Source organism: Zosterops lateralis (genome assembly GCF_965231275.1).
Source record: "Zosterops lateralis genome assembly, chromosome: 3".
Lineage (NCBI taxonomy): Eukaryota > Metazoa > Chordata > Aves > Passeriformes > Zosteropidae > Zosterops > Zosterops lateralis.
Genome location: NC_139764.1, coordinates 3370510 through 3384449, shown reverse-complemented (window position 1 = coordinate 3384449; position 13940 = coordinate 3370510). Strand labels below are relative to the sequence as shown.

Genomic DNA, 13940 nt, shown 5'->3' with positions numbered 1-13940 from the left:
AAAAAAAAAGGAAAAGAAATTTCTTTGGTGAAAAGGACAAAGATGAGGATAGCCAACCACACCAATCCAAAGCCAGGAGCTGAAAGGAAAATGAAAATTTTTAGGAGTAAACAGTGTAGATGGTAGAAGACAATTTATCTTGTGCAATTTACAACAGGTGCTAAACATTACGAAAACCAGACCTATTAAGCAATCAAATTAAGCTATAATTAACAGAAGAAAACTGTGCAGGAATTCTAATTAATACATATCCGAGCACATCCGTGATCCCCTTCACAGCTCAGCTTTCCAAACCCCTGCCATTACCCAAGAATAACCCAAGGGTCAATGCTTGGGGAGTGCCTGGGACACTCTGGATATCACCAGAGGTGTTCCCCAACAGCTGCAGTCCCGGATGCTGGCTTGGAGAGAGATGCTTTAATCTGGGATATATTGTTCTAAGCCTCTAGAAAGTCTCATCTTTTGTTTGGAGATCTGGCTGAGAGAAGCCCATAAGGAGCTGGGTTCATCCTTTTGTTTGTGTTTGCCTTCTCTGGTCATCCTCCCTTCCTGTCAGGTGTATTTCTGAGCAAGCCATGTGTTTCCCAAGGTGCTGTTGGAGAAGGATTGCTGACAGCAGTTTTCCTGGATGGAGATTCTAGAGTAGGATGACCACAATTCTTCCAGAGATGTTAATTCTTGCTTTGCCAAGGACCTGAAACACTCCTGAACCTGGCACTGGATCAAATGTGTGTCATGGCTATTCCAGGTGATTAATATCCCTGAGATTACTGGGACAAGTTTGCCCAGCTTTGGTTGAAAGCAGAGATCAACTCTCTTATCTATATGCTTCCCAAACAGAGATAACAGTGCTTCTCTACCTTTCAGAAGTGTTGGGAGGATCAGGTGGTTTAATGCCTGTGTGCCACTTTCAAGTGCTATCATTATAGTACCATGGTCCCTCTTAGGGAGGATTTGTTATTTTTACAAAATTAATTGTAAATCCAATAGAAAATAATTCAGCCTCTGAAATTCTGGTGAGATAATTATTGTAAAGGCAGTATTAGTGTAGTTCCTTTCAAATTATTCTCTATTTTAATTATTACTTCCTAATTCTATGCAAATATCATTTAAAGCCCCTGTAACCTTCTCATGGGTTGGTTGAATTTACCCCCTCAAATATGGTGCTGACTCCTTCAATTCCCCTGTTACATTCCTCAGGTGGATTGTTGTGGTTGGCAGCTGTTTTCCCTGGAAAACAGCACATTTTACTGGTGGTTCTGCTGGTTTTCTTGCCCAGGGTTGTGGGTCCTGCTGCTTGTTGTTGGTTGACTCTGTCTTGCACAATTTGATAATTTTTTACTTTTTTTGTGTCAGTCTGGGCATTATCAGTTGCAAAAAATATCTGCTCCAAGATTGGGTCCCCTCATCCATGCCCACCTAGTTGGCTGGAAATCACTGGGAAAAATGTGAAGACTAAGACTAAGGTCACTGCCAGGTGGATTTTGAGTCAAGTTGAGATGACTTAACCTGACCATCATCTCACACTCTCCCCTCCACCCAGGGGGCCGAGGGAGGAGTTTTCCTCTGCCGTTTTCCATGCAAATGCCTCTGCCTGGAAAGATGTGTTTTAATTGTGATCTGAATAATTTTGAGACCTGCTCTCTCTCTCTCCTCCTGGCTCCCTGCCAAGCCTGGTGTGTAAACAGCCCCCTGCCCTACCCTTGGGAGCATCCCTCCCTGGGCATTGCTGCTGCCTCTTCCCAAAGCCGTGCCTGAGGAGCTGGATATGGGGTCAGGCCTGAGCTGGTGGAATTCGTCTGTCTGAGCACCCAAAATTCTCTAGGGATGGGGATGCTCCTGCCAAGGTGCTGAAACGAAACATTTTTTTGTGGCATTGTGTTTATGCCTTCACAAATCCTGCTCTCCTCCAGGGTGTCCCTCTGCCATGGCATGCTCCACAGGGACTGGGAATTTGTGTGTGTTTAAAATGCTCTCAGGCTCTAGGAGCATCACTCTTGGAAGTGATTGCCAGCGCCTTACCCTCATGTGCATGGATGTCCTAAATCCAAGTGTGTGCGTGCCTGTCTGTGAGATCAGGACCTCGGTAATTAATAACAATTAACAATTAATTAATTATTCCCATCAGGTAGATGTGCAAACCTCTGGCTTATCCTGGACATTTAGCACGGCAAATTAAAAAGCACAGTGTGAGTCCTGAAAGGGAATATCCTTCCCTTTCCTTGGGTGGTGTTCCATGTGTCAAAGTTTACTTTTGTAATTTTGTGGCAGATTCCCTCTTTTTCACTCATCTTTCCTTTATTCAAATTTTTGTTGGCTGGATTGTGGGGATTTTGGTGCCTGTTGGAGCGAGTGATAAATAGCATGGACGAGAGAAGGGAAAGGCAAGGAAGCTCTGGGAGGAAAAGCTGGGTAGATGGGCTGCTGCTGGTGGCAGGGGAGAGATCTCACCCCAGGCAGGGTGACACCAGGTCAGGGGATAACTCCACCCCAGTGTCCAAAACCAATGCCTGGAGGAGGTGCACAAATCCCACCACAGAGGGGAAAAAGGACGCCCAGCACAGGCAGGAATTCAAGCAATTAATCCTTTACTTAAAGAATAATAAGCAGCCACATTTTTACATACCAAAAGTGGGAACAAGGTAAAAGGGGTTAAAAACTAAAAAGCAAGGACAGCAGACACCAATTAACACAATGCTAATTGACAATTTCCCCAAGCCTCCATGAAACATGCCAGACCTATTTCCCCAATTACTAATTAAATCAAACCACACACACAATACTAATTTTCCCAACTTTGGGAGCTCAGTAGGCAAATAAAATGTGAAACTAACTTAAACATGTTGTCAAAGTGCAGGGAGATTAAGGAATTTTAAGGGGAAAGGGGTAAAATTTTGCTCTGGATATAGTCTTTATCTTTCTGGCTGTTTTGGAGACTCAGATGAAGGATGTTAATTGAGGCAGGTATGTGGTGGGGTCCTGCTTGCTGGGTGTGATTAACACCCTGAGAGAAGGTGAGGACACAAGCCTGGTCTGGTTACCTGCTTAATGAGAGGCTTCCTGAAAAACAACCTAAAAGGGGATGCTTGGGCATCCTGGGAGGACTTGCAGGTTTTAATGAGAGCAGTTGTTATTTGGAGGAACTTTTGTCTGGGGGAGAGGTGGTAGCAGCAGCTCCTGCCAGGCTGTGCTGTGATGAGGTGGAGACAAGTATGCTGCCCCATCCCTGGAAGTGTTCAAGGCAAGGTTGGGTGGGATTTGAGCAGCCTGGTCCAGTGAAAAGTATCCCTGCCCATGGCAGGAGGGTTGGAATGAGATGATCTTCTAGGACTCTTCCCAAGCCAAACTGTTCCACGATTCCATGCTGCTCTCCCTGTGGAAAGGTTCTGAGAGATGCTGGAGGTGCACTCGTGGCTGGGGTGTCCTTGCCCTGCCTGGCTGGGCAGGAGGAGCAGAAGGACAGCTCAAAGTCCTCCAGTTGGCTGTGCTTCATCAAACGGCCACCCCCTCCCCCGGCATGGAATGAGGATGGAATAGTGATGGGATAGGTTAATGCTGATAATTAAGGAGAGTTTAAAACTAAGCAGGAGACTGAATTGCATGTGTGGGTGGCTGGAATGGTTGTTTGATGTGAAAGTCAATGACTGAATTATTCAGGGAGAGTGATTTCCAAATGATAATTTTACATTTCCCGTAACTGATTTTGATTTATTCCAGCAGCAACTGATAGCCCAGGAGGAGTTGGGAGAGGTTCTTGGCTCTGCTGCTGCTTTTCCCTCTCCTTCGAGCACAGAAAGGTGCTCAGAGCTGGAATCCACCCCTGCTTGGCAAGTGACCTTTGTGCACCCATCACTGGTGGGGTTTGGACTTTTTCAAAGGAGAAAGGCATGGAAAGCATTTGTTTTAAAGGAATTCACCTGTTGTTCTCATCCTCGCAGAGACCTCTTATACAGAGCATTCCTCTCCTATGGAAAATATGTATTTGATTTCTTAGGGGACACACAGCTCCTCCGGGGAGGTGTGGGATAGCCTTATCCTGGTGTGTATAGGCCGATGGGATCTGTAGGATGCTGCTGGCACTGGTCCCTTGTGGGCCAGGTGAGAGCTGCAGGTTGTTTCAGAGGAGGCTTCTTCCTCTCTCCTTGTGGTCATTAATTCTGTCTGGGGTCAGGGAGATCTCCCCTAATGAAAGCTGCAGTTAGATTGGTTTGCTGGATGGCAAAGCCTCAGTTCTGGTGAATCAGCAATTTCTGATGAAAAATCTTTTGTCTGAAAATTCCCAAGAAGCTCCAGCTCTGACCTTGGAGTGGCTGCCTTCCTCGGAGCACATTACCAGGATTTATGGTGCTCTTCCCATGGTTTATTGTTCTACTGCAAGCTGAGCTGCTGGATGAGTTTTGACTATCCTTATGGGCAGGGAAGCAAATCAGTGGCGTGGGACTGTCCAAACTTGGGTGATTTAACACAAATCCGTGCTGTGGGGTGGGTGTGTGTTCACATCAAGTAGTTTCTGGCCACTTCGAGGCTGCTCAGGGTTGGGGTACATCTTACCTCCTCTGGGCCCAACTCCTCCTTTACCTGTTCTGGTGAGTGGTCCTGAAGAAGTATTCCCAGTGCCACCAGCTCTTTAATTAGGAAAGTATGTGGTGGCTGCATCATGAGTTTGTGGTGTGTTTTCTGAAGGCATGGAGAAGATGTTTATGCCGTGGACCTGCCAAAGGTACCTTGGTGAACCAGCAAACAGCCACACTAAGGCACAAAAAACCCTTGCAAAGCATGAGAAGAATGAAAAAAAAAATAAATTATTACCATTTTATAGCTGTAGGCCCAGGTCATTGGCACTCTAGTGTTGCACTGTAGTGTTTGCTCAAGGCTGCAAGAAAACAAGCCCTGAGCTTGGAATCGGAATGAAATCTGCAGAATAACTTCAGCAGCAGGACACAAATTTCCTCTGCATTATAAGCATCCATATTCACCACCTTAAGGGGCACAGCAGAAGGAATGTGGTAGCAGAAGAGTTCCAAAAGGCTTGTCCAGGAAAGAGGGAAGAAGTATTATGTAAGGCATAGTTTATGAGCAGGGAGAACATCACTGATGTGCATTATCAGGCTGTAGGTAAGGCCTTCCCTGTAAAAAATCTTCCATCCATTTTAATGGAGATGGCGGTGAAGAGTTTTGGAAAATGGGAAAATACAGTGAAAACACCATGATGGATGGGGATTGCTCCAGCCCATCCTTCCCATGTCCAGTGCCTGCTTTAACTCAAGATCACCCCACACTTTGTGAACTGTGTATTTATCAGCTGTAGCACCCCAAAGGTGGGGTGATGTCCTCAAGGCAGAGCAGAATGTTGGGGACAGGGACAGGACCATGAGCTCAATGCTCTGGCTGCCTGGAGTGTGGCCCATCCAGAAGGCCAAGCTCCCTCCCCATAATCATAGGGAAAAGTAATCAAATTACTGCCTTTCACGTCACATTAGTGAAAATGGATACTAGTATGATGCATATTAATATAACATGATGGGAAATTGCTAATACAATTAGACCATCACATTTTATTAGCACTGGAGTGACAACTCCCACTGAAGAACAGCCACGGCTGGGAGCAAGCACAAGCCTGGTGTGCAGCCACAGGGACAGAACTTAACTTTCCAAAAAGCACCCTTTATTTTCTCTCCCTAGTCAGTGCTTGGCCATCTGGGTATAGGTTACAGCAGTCCTTTGTAAATATTTCCTGGATTCCGTGGGAAAAGAGTCCTCATCTCAAAAGTTATCTCCCTCTCATAGATATTTTTTTTCTTTCCATATATATACACAGATGTAGATGATATGAGAAAATCAGAATATGCTACTACCCTCTACAAAGATATATAACTTTTTCTTAATAGAGCCTACCTTTTTCTATTTCTATCTTCTCATTCTTTATCTAGTTATAAAATGATCCTGCACAAGTTTTGTGGGTTAGAAATATCACATCACCCTGCCAGGGCAGTGGGGTTGGAATGAGATGGTCTTCAGGTCCCTTCTGACCCAAATCATTCTGTGATGCTATCCCAATGCTCATCCCCAACCCCAGGGCCAGCCTAAGTGGAAAAAGGCTTCTGTCTTAGCTGGTAGCCTGTTGGGATGAGCAGTCCTGTGACATCCAGCAAATGTGAGCTCCTACCAGGATGAGGTGCTTTTCCCCTTGCCCCTGTAATCCCAAAAAAACTGAACTCCTGAACAGAAGTTCCTTTGCTAAACACTTTATTTTCCTGGCTAGAGGCTCTGCCTTGGAAATACTATCTATCATAATAAAATTATCTCTAATCATGGTGTTATCTATCATATCAAGAAGCATCCATGGATTTCCTATAGCAGGCAGGTGCAGGTTTTAAATACGATGCCCAGATTAATGGTTGTGTCTCTGTCAACTTGGAGAAACAGGGAAGGACTTGGCACTCTGAAAAGTTGTTATTGTGTTATTGTGTCAGTGCAGCATGAACAGGATGGCACCAAATAGGTGAGCAAACATTAGAGCAGGAGAACCCCTTTTCTGGAAGTTTAAGGCATTGGGAAGTATTTAAAGGAAAGGTGTTTGCAGTTTGTCAGATCCAAATACAGCCCAAAAAATCTATAGTGTGTTGTGTTTCTGCCTCTTCATGTAGTTTTTATGACAAAAATAGTGTGATTTGTGTTTACAGCTGGTTGTCACCCCAGGAAAGAATGTCTTTCTGCACACTAACATTCTCCTGTGTGTGTTTTAAACACTTTCAGCTGAGGCACTTCATAAATGCAGTCTCTTAACATGGTGAAATGGGTAAAGACTGATAATTTCCTACTTGGTGAGGGACACTGAGGCCAAAGGGAAAGCTGGGCAGTGGAGGAGGGCAATGATTGCCTCAAGCTGGGAAAGCAGTGGTGGGAACCTCAAGCCTAATTAAAAATGCATTATTTTTCTGGTGTAATACTCTGACTATTCCAGAAGAACTGTGCTTGTGTTTCTGCCCATCAAAATCAAATATTTATATTTTATATTTACTTCAATGACTGTCAGTGAAAAGAAAGTGCTTTCTAAGTAGTTTAACATGTGAACAGGTTGTGGGCCAAGCTGGGAAAATGAATGTGCTGATGTTAAGTGACACAGACCACATGAATATTTACAGGTGCTTTTTGAAGTGTAAGGTGGTTTTCCCCAACCTTTGGCATGTGTGGAGGGTGTTGGTGAGGGGGAAGAAGTTGCATATTGGATGAGCATTCCTTATTTTCTTGCCTTTTTATTATGTGCCAGCTTTTGTGCAGAAATTTTCCTCACCCTGTGGAGTGCCTTAGGATGATTTGGATGCTGTGGGCTGCTTTGGGTGTCACTTCCTGAGCAAAAGACAGGGACGTGATTCAAGCACCATCGGATATCTTTGGTTGTTCCCATTATTTTGGAAATATTAATCTAACTCTAGGTGCAGAGGGGCCAATCCTGCCTGCATTTGACTGTGTTGGACTTGGGCTGGGCACAGCACCTTGCTCACCTCTTGTGTTCAGAGTCAGTTTTTAAGTTCTTATTTTTCCCCAGGAAGTTTATGAAAACGAGAAAAAGCCATCATCATCCTACTGATGTGGGTAATAACAATGCTTAGCATTTCTCATCTTTGAGGTGCTTCACAAACATTAAATAATTAATCTGCACAAGAATGGAAGAGAGAGAACCTTCCTTTGACTCATGCACTGGAGAGCAGAGGCAGAGAAATCCATAAGCTTTCTCCAGACCAGAGAGGGAGAGGATGGTGGGGACATGGGTCCATTCCATGTGGTGCCCATCCAGGGCCACTGTGCCTGGATGGTGGGATCACAGCACTTGCACTGAGGGATGGTGTGCCCTCACCTTACCCCTCTGAGCAGGGAAGCAGATCCATGACATTTCCTCCAGCATCACCTGGAAAGCCTTTCCAAGGAGAGACAGACACTATATGGGCACTTTTTTTCCATGGGAAGGGTTCTGGGAATAATGTATCTTGTGGTATGGATGAGGCTGGATCATGATTTGATTTTGCTGTGGGAGGTTTGAAGGGGTTGGATCTCCTGTGAGGTAACAACATGAGGAGCGAAGGATGCAGCTGCTGGATCTGGGATCACAGCCTGGGAACAAGCATGGTACGGGCTTTGCTTTCTAGAGCATTGGAGACAAACCATATACAAACTGTTTATAGCAGCTCTCCAGAGATTACAGACTTTCTACAGGCACCAAGGGAAGACCTTAGTGTAGATAAGTCCTTCATTTCACAAATCTCAATCTCATGAGATTTTCCTTAAACCCTTGAGTGTGATGGGCAAATGGAGCTGGGAGGGCTTTCCATGGAAATCCCATAAAGGTGACGTGTTTTGCAGGAGACCTGGGGAGAGGCAGGACATCCCAGCTTCCTGTCAGTCCCTGCTTGCCTTTGGCCGTGTTGGGCAGGGAAAAACAGGGACTGGAATCTGGGTTTCTCACAGCCCATGGGAGCATCCTCAATGCTTCATTTTTGGCTATTCTGGGATGACTTTTTTACCTTTTTTCTTTGGGTCAGAAGCTTCATCATAGAGATGAGGAACCTTCTCCCTGTGAAAGTCATGTAGAAATTGATGTATTTAGCAAAATGGAATTTTTTTAAAATCAAAAAATAAAAAAACCCCAAACCAATCAGATTTACCTAATATACTCTGATTTTGCCCTTTTTCTTAACCCAAGTGTTCTGTTGTGTATAGCAAGCACTGATCTGGCAGCGAGTGCCCATCTTGTCACTTTATTTGGCTTTTCCTTTTCTTCCCTTGTGGGCCTGGTGCTGGGCAACTAAAAATCCCTTTGCCTTTCACAGTCTTTATCTAACCTCCCCAAAGTGGGCCAAGAAAGCCTGGTATTTCCACACAATTCAAGCAGTGTTTTTTTGTTTTTTTTTTTTTTTTTTTTTTTTTTTCCATCGCAGAGGGCAAATCCCAGAATAGAGCATAAATAAATAGATGATTTTGGAGGACTGTAGATCATTGAGCAGAATGCAGAAAAGGCTCCTTGTTTTGAAGGAGCAGCGCGAGGCTCGGCAACAATGAGTCTTGAAGCCTGATGAAAATCTTGGATACTTTGAGGCTCTGTGTGTTGGGTGAACTTTATTTATATTTGGCACAGACCAGCTCATGTGTGATGCCAGTGGCTGCCAGGGGATGTGGATGGAGCTGAATAAAGCTTCTCCCAGCCTGATACAGGGAAATGTTGAATCAGGCTGGAGGTGGTCGTTTCTAAGCTTCGGTTGGGTTTTGAAGTCAGCGCCTGGTTTCCATAAGGAAAATTCCTTTTTTTTTTTTTCTCTCTCTCTTTTTTTTTTTTTTTTTTTTTTTTTTTTAAGGCAGACCCACCACCATAAAAACTGCAGACAGCACCTGTGTTGTTATTCCCATAACCCCCCTGCCTGTGGCAGGGAGTTTGGAATTAGATGATTTTAAGGTCCCTTCCAATCCAAACCAGCCTGTGATTCTATGGAAAATTGCAATAGCAATTCTCCATATATTTAATCTCTTCCTCTCCCAAAACTTACTCTGGTGTGCCTCTCTTTTGGGACATTTTTTGCTACCAGCAGACCCCACCTTCTTAAATGAACTGTGAAACACATCTCCGTTGCTGGAAAGAGGGAAATTTGTCAACCCTGGAAAAGAGCAGCAGGAAGAAAATAACCTTAAAACTCCACTTCAAAACTCAGACAGTTGAGCATGTAGATGTATATATATATATATTTTTTTTTCCTAGTTCAGAAATGCATATTTCCAGGGTAAACATTTTGGTGATGCCCAAGGAGTGTGTAAATAGAGAAGAAAGTCAAGGCAGCTCCTGTTTGCCACATAAGCTGGGAAATTTCACCTTTGCAAAACCTGGTCTTGGAAAAGACTTCGCTGATTTCATATGATGGAGCTCCCTCATTTCCCCTCCAAATTCTCTACTTTGAATACAATAAAATTGCTTTGAACTCTTTCAATTATTTAACAACTTTCAAGTGGAGTGATATTTGGGGGTTTTAATTTAATTTTTGGCTCTTCTTCCCCCCTTCCACCTCCCTCCACTTTTTTAAAAAAAAAAAATTTTTGCCTCCATTCTGTTTGTTAAACAATAATTGCAGATTTTTCCTGCCACCTTTAATACTCCCAGCTAATTATCCTGAAATAAATCTCTTTCAAGTCTGCATGCCAGCAGTTGTGGGATATGAGCGGCTCTTTCAGCTCCCGCCTGCCTGTCACTCAAGCAGGCCCCAGCTGCAGCTCCGAATGATGAATATTAGTCTCCCGCTGGGATGATTCTCCCAATCTCCCCACTTCCAACAGCATCTCCCAGGGCTGCACCACGCTCCTACCTGTTAGCCTAATCTGGGATTTTCTTCTGCTAACGCTGTTATTTTGAAAGGAGGGAGAGGATTCCTGGGAGAAAGGCACTCGGTTAACCTTTTCCTAATTGCCATTCAAAACTGAAAGCGAGGGGAGGGGGGAAAAATACAAATAAAATCAGAGGATGGGTGTCTTTGCACGGGAGGATGGCTTGGGGAGGGTGGGTGTGCAGGTGAGGTTCTTCTTGCCTTCCTGAGGGTACTTCTTTGGCCAAAGTAGGGGTTTTTGGGAGTGGGCTCCCAATTTTGGGAGCCTGCCCTCTCCGGGGACTCTGCAGCATTATTTGCAGCTTGTGTCCCTCTCACTCAGGAACAAGGTTGTGGGGTTGTAGGCAGAGCTAAATGCTCCATCATTAATTTATTATGTGCTAGCAGTAATAGCCAGGGCTATTTTTAAATGCCACTTAAGCTCGTGCTCGCACGCAGGTGTGTAATTTGACTACAGGACATGCATAAAATGACACATTGTAATGCACTTGAAGATACGGCTTTAAATGAAAGAAATATTAAATTATTAGTATTTAAAATGCTCAGTTGTTTGTTTTTTTTTTTTTTCCCCTGCTGTATGTGGGCCTTTTAATGGTTTAACAGTTGGATTATTCCGGAAACAGCCTTGCTGGGGGTGCCATGTGGATGCATCTGGGTGATGTGACAGGATTCATGGCACCCGTTGCCTCTTGGGAGCTGTTGCTGATGGGAAGTGAGGGATGCTTGGAAGCATCACAGGCATCCCCTAGCTCTGTGCTCACATCTCCACCTCATTCCTGAAACTAGAGGTTTTGGTATAGTCATTAAAGGCACTCCCAAGTTGCTCATGGCCTTGAATCAGTCTTCCCAAAGAGCTGCTTTTCACTGAGGGCTTCCTCTCTAAACCAGTGATGGGCTGCATTGAATTAATTCCATCAACTGCCAAAGGAATTCCTCACTGCCGAATTATATTTCCTGTGTCTGTAAATCATTTCACCGCTGCTTTCCCTGACAGTTATGCAAGTGACCTTTTGATTTCACCATGTTTGGTGTTTTTTTATTTATGACATTGATAACCACTCTGTAGCTGTGCACCACGGTGAGATTGGGATGCTCGAGAATATAGGATATTTTATAAATAGGCATGTATAAAAAAATGGAAACAGCATTAAGTTGACTGTTCCAGACTTGGACCTTGGAAACATAATATTTACACTGAGTAAGTCGTGTTAGTTTTAAGAGTCTATTTCTGGGTATTTTCACTTCCAGAGGAAGAATTGCTTGAAACCTTCCCCTGCTTCTGACTGAGCATGTTTTTTCTTTTGTTTGATAACTGGGCCCAGATCTGCAGAGCCCAAGCAGACACCAGATTTAGTGGGAGCTGTGCATGCTCAGATTTTGGAGCCAGGAATTGTGTAATCTAACTTGTGTAGTAGCAGGGTTGTGGATTCCCCAAAAGAAAGGGGACTTGGACACCCCAAATTTTGTGCTGGGCTTTGCAGGTGCTGTAGTGCCATAAAGACGTTTCTGACCCTATAAAGGTCCTGGCTTTCCAGGAATCTCTGCCTATGTGATCCCATCCCAATGGGTCTGAGCATGAAATGCTGTGAGTGAAACTGCTTTTCCAGGCTGGGAAACCATGTTGGCACCCCAGCACTTGATTTGGAAGTCCAATTAGAAGTTAGAAGTGTCAATGGCAGCACTCGCAGGCACAATTATAGCACCTGCAAAAAAAAGAGCCTGTTTTTCCCATTTGGCTCATCCTCTGGGTGCAAGTCTTCTATAAATATTGTGGCCTGATGAGGGGAGCTGTCTAGAAAAACCTGCAAAGCAGAGGAGATCCTCGCTCTGGCCCTTTTAACAAACCCGAAGCATCGTGGTTGGCTTGTGCAAGGTTTTCCCTAAGTCATAAATTGAGGTTTCCTGCAAAACATCTGCTCAGTTTGGCTCTTATCTCGCCCTGCAAGAGGTGAAAAAATCCTCTGTGGTTCTCCTTTGGCGTGGCACAAATATAGGCACCTATTTGTAAGGAAATATCAAAATAGAAGTGTTGAAAGAACCTCCTCACATTTGCTTCCCAATGCTGCATTAAACATGTTTCGGGGCTGTTGGTAGTGCCCTTCTCTGGTCCTGGTCAGACAGTCCAGAACAAGTATCTCATTCCGAAGTGGAATTTGTAATGCTCCTGCCAGGGCCAAAGACTGCAGTTTTGGAAGGCAAAGCCCGTGGTAAGAGCTGCAGAAATGCTACGCCTTTACCTTCTGTCTTTTACACCTTCTGTGGCTTAATCCCCAAACCAAACTTAACTCCTGGAGCTGCTGAGCCCTTGTAATCCATGGCTGGGGTCATAGAATTTGGCACAAGCTGTCCAGTCTTCAGCAGAAGGGGATATATGGTAGTGTGTCCAACTTGTATGCTCCAGTGTATTCCCTGACACCTCAGGATGTGGTTCAGTCTGGTTCAACATCTTTGCCTCTATGGGGGCTGTACCTCAGCTGATATCTAAATGTTGGCATTGCTTTCATCCTTCAAAGTCTGCTCCTTCTACCTTTTTTTTTTTTTTTTTTTTTTTTTTTTTTTTTTTTTTTTTGTACCCGGATCTTCCAGTTTTACATCCCCCCATCTTGGTTTCTAAATTACCACCCTATTAATTATCCCAGTTTCCACCTTTCAAATTCCAAAACCTGCATGAGGAAAAAGTACAAACTGAGAATAACATTTCAGGCTCCTTCCACTGCTGCTGGTATGTTTGCCCACAGCCTTCCTGAAAGACACTAATAAATAATGCTCCTCATCCCCTTAAAAATTAAATTAAACCCAAGTTTCTCAGGAGAGGAGGATAGGTTAATTACAAAGAGCTACCAATGCCATAGCTAAAAACACTCCTTCATTTTAATTTTTAATATTTAGGATGAAACCCAATATATGGTTATTTTGGGATTTTTTCACCAAACTAGTCAGATTAGAAGTGGAGAAGCTGCCAAATACAGGAACATCATTCTGCCCCAAAACTTCCATCAGTTAACTCCTTGCAGCATTTTCTGGGGAGACCTTGAAGGGGAAGGCAGTGCCACCACAGCCAAAAAAACTGGATGTTGGGCATGGGTAAGGTTTGGTGGGAATCATTTTCTCTTTGAACACTGAGGGCAAAACACATTCATGTGTCTGGGCATGAAAGTTAGTTAGAAAAACTTGGATTTTGAAGGGGGACTGCATATTGGATTGGAAAGCATCCCATTTCTGTTTGAAAACTGGTAGCTCCTGATGCCCACGGGTGGTATGTTGAGTATTTGGGAGTCAAACTACCCCAAACCAGGGGTTAAATCTTGAACTTCTTAAGAGATGAAGAGTGGGGGAAAAGGAGCTCAAAGGATCCCAGTGAGTTACCTCTGGATTGGCTCGATTTGTTCTGCCTACAAGATAAGCCACTGTTAAAGTATTTCTTGATGCTTTATATAATGCAAGGTCCAGACCACTTACAAACTCACTCTCCTCTTAGCAGTGATATCTTCTTTATGCTGGAGACATAACTGTAATGAAGCACTGAAAGGGAGAAAGGCAGGGCATGATTTCAAAAGGAAAAAAAAAATAAAGAAA

The 13940-nt window shown here is 44.1% G+C and overlaps 1 long non-coding RNA gene across 1 annotated transcript in view; it reads right to left on the bottom strand.

The window, feature by feature from the left end:
- LOC310907021 overlaps positions 1-13231 on the bottom strand; it is a 183390-nt gene extending 170159 nt beyond the window's left edge. The window contains exon 1 of the long non-coding RNA XR_014589522.1: positions 12892-13231. This is a non-coding gene — a long non-coding RNA (uncharacterized lncRNA). The remainder of the gene's footprint in view (positions 1-12891) is intronic.
- Between the last annotated feature and the right edge of the window lie 709 nt (positions 13232-13940).